This window comes from Pinus tabuliformis, chromosome 2_1 (genome assembly GCF_031772625.1).
Source record: "Pinus tabuliformis cultivar Carrire ecotype Pingquan chromosome 2_1, CPIR1, whole genome shotgun sequence".
Lineage (NCBI taxonomy): Eukaryota > Viridiplantae > Streptophyta > Pinopsida > Pinales > Pinaceae > Pinus > Pinus tabuliformis.
In genome coordinates this window covers 784779979-784783486 of record NC_142299.1, presented here as the reverse complement: position 1 = coordinate 784783486, position 3508 = coordinate 784779979, and positions in this window count along the sequence as shown.

The window sequence follows — 3508 nt, the reverse complement described above, 5'->3', positions numbered from 1 at the left end:
CATTGATCCCAGCTGGCTCAAACAAATGTGAAGTACACCTGCTCCACAAAAATTTCATTTGTATCTATTTGACAAAATGTTCAAATACAAGGAAAACATCAATTTCCATGTGTTCATGCACATCATTCTCATGCATGCATTTCATCCTTCAACTTTCACTTAAGGACATTATACTTTCGAAGCTGAAATGACATATAATGTTGCAACAACAAAGTGAGTCTCCTACTCAACCTTTTTCCATTCACCATCTTGGTAGAAACCTGCAACTTGCATCTCATCAACAAAGAAATGCAAATAGATGCATTAACAGACATGCAACCTTCATTGGAAAAGAACTCTAACCATTTTTTACCAATCCATTTCAAAGAACTTGTCTTTGTCAGCACATCAGCATCAACATGTGAATCATTTTGAAACCCATCATTCATGGAAACTTCATTTTCATTTCTGCCATCTTCTCTTTCAACTTTCTTTAGCATTTGTGGAAGCATTATTGGATTCAGAGTCCAACACCTTTAAGCAAGATGCCCTTTGCTTATGGCAGTAAGTGCAACACATGTGCATCCTCTTGGCAGCATGATTTGCCTTGTCCAATGGACCTTTGGCTTTTTGCTTCTTTTCCTTCAAAAGTTTCCTGTATGTGGCCATTCTCTTCCAACATCTAGAAACATGATGGTTATCTAAACCACAAAAGGAACATGCAATTCTTTTCCCATGCTTATGTGGAAATTTACCATGCTTTGCAAAATCAAAAGCAAGATGCTTAGAACCAGATTTATACCTACCTCTTTCACCTTTATTGCCTTCATGAGGAGGTGAAGCAAATGAAGAAGTGGCTCCCTTTGGAATGCCATCAATATCTTCAAGGTTGTTCAAGTTTCCACAACTCTCTGGTTCAGGTGTGTGCTTCTAAACACCTGCATCCTACAAATGATGTTTCAAGCCATTGCATTCCTCCTGAATACAACCTTCACACTTCTGAGGTAGAGGACATGAAATGAAACTCCTTCTTGGGACTGTTTCAATGGCCTTCATGGCAGCTTTGGAACTCTCTCCATAAGATTGTCCGTAGCGAAGACCCAAATACTTAGGCCTTTCCTTAACCATTATCAGTTCAACAATACCTTGTGCATGATTTCCCAAGCCCTTTCCTTCATAGCCCATCTTGGACATTAGCTTGGAACCTATGCCTCTAGTATGTTTTTCAAAAGAACCAATATAAGAATTCTTAGAAGAATTTGAAGACAAACTGGAATGACTTATCTCTTCTTCAAGCTGATACTTGTCCAAGGCTTCTTGGGCAACAAAGAGTTGTGACTCCAACTCATGCATCCCCTTTAGGTTCATATTTGCAATATGAAGGTTCCTCTCCATTTCCTGCAGTCTGTTAGAAAGAAACGACTTCTCTTCCTTCATGGAATTCAACTACTCTCTAAATATGCTACTCTTCCTTCCATCCTCATACATTTCTCTCACCTTGTCCATCATGATAAACAAGTCTTGCTTCAAGTCTCCATCAAAGTGTCTTGTGAAGAAGAAAAAAGAATTTGAGGATACACTTGAGGAAGTTGTCGTTATGCCAATGAACAAAGAACTTCAAATAAGATTAATAAAGAGCTTATTTAAGCAACCTTTTGAAACAAACCTCTTGTGCTCCAAGTATTTCCTTGAGGTCCTTTGGGATAGAAGAATGCCTTCAGCCCTTCTTCCTATTTGTCCTTCTTGGACTGAGCTATCCCTTCACTTCTACAAACTCAAACAATAGTGAGTCTACAAAACAAGCATACAATCACCCTCTTGCTGTTCAAACACCTTTTAGACAAGTAGTCTTTGCTTTGTCAATCAAGCATTCTGATATAACCTTCTTAAAGGTGTGGTTAACCAATCTTAAGCTCTGGTACCACCTGATCTGGAAATGGGGCACTTAGGTTTCTTGTCTAACTTACAAGAATCTCTCCCACTTCCAAAGCTTTAAATATTCCCAAGTCTTTATGATTAACCAGTGCATAATTAAATATGTGCTTGAACAAAAGGTATATGCTGGTGTTTTTTATTAAAACTATTTATGTGTTGTAACTTAATGTGCTTAAACTGATATATAAATATATACAATAGTAAATAATGCAGCAGAGACAATGCACATTAGACAGCAATTTAATTTGGAGTTCACCCAAAACTCTTAGGCTATATCTCCTTGAGCTCTAGTCAACTCGACTAGGCTCTCTAGGATTATGGTAAAGTATTTTTACAAGCTCTTGGCTCAAATCGACTATTTTACACAGAAAAATGGGTTTATACACCATTTTATCCCTAGCTCTTGAAGCTCTCAGCTCTCTTTCTAACTCTTGGCTCTGGCTCTTGGCTTTGGCTCTGGCTCTTCGGCTCCTACTTCTATGGCTCTCAACAATGTATAGCTCTCTAGTTTTTCACTTGACCTCCAAGTGACTCCCTTGGCTGCTCTGCACTTCAGCTTTTGCTTTCTACACTGCTCTCTTTTACCTTATCTTCCTGCTTTGGCTTAGCCTTCTGCACTCCTATCTTAGCACTGCCTATGCTCAATTTTCAGCAACAACTCTAATAACCTTCTCCCTCTGACATTCATGACTTTTAAAGTGAATTGGCACTTTCTGTTCATTTCCCCTTCTCGGGCTCACTGGATTCCGGCCTCTGTCCACTCGAATCCCCCTCTGACTGTTAGAAATCATTTCCAAATGCCTTCAGGGATGGTGGCCACTTGTCTGCAATGGAAAGGACCTTCGTTGCATTGAAAATCCCAAAAAATAGTGTTCTCTATTTACACGGAGAAACACTGTAAAACACAAGAAAAATCTGCCAAATCATTGTTTATTGGACTTCAAATATTATGAATTCTGCCTTCTTTTCCATCGGGTCTACTTTTAATTGTTATTACAATTCATAATGCCCTTGTGCCACGTTCCCCCTTGTATTTATAAAAATACATTAAAACATTGAAAATCCTGACAATATGGGTCATATCGGACTTAAGAAAATTATGTAGTGGCATTTAAAAACCCTTTCGGGTCCCGTTTCATCGCATCACATATATATATATATATATATATATATATATATATATATATATATATATATATATATATATATATATATATATACCCACTCTATTATATTGATCGTCTCATCGCAATATCACGTCGACCTGGGGTAAGCCATATGGCGTGGCCTATGCCGATGCAATCCGCTGATGCCGATATCGTTGATCGCGATATCGCCTGGCCCGGGGTCTCGCCTTTGCCTCATGGCATCGTCGATTGTGATTCGCTGATATCAATGATTGCAACATCGCTCGAGCTGGTCCTTTCCATATGTCCTATGATATCGGCCGCTGCCGATCTGCCGATTTTGGTGATCGCAGTATCACACGGCCCGGTCCCTATGTTATATCGCATATCTACCTCTAACTCGATATGTCAGGGATCAATGATTGGGGGTGCTTCCCCTTTTCTGCTTAAATCCGCCTTTGACCTCC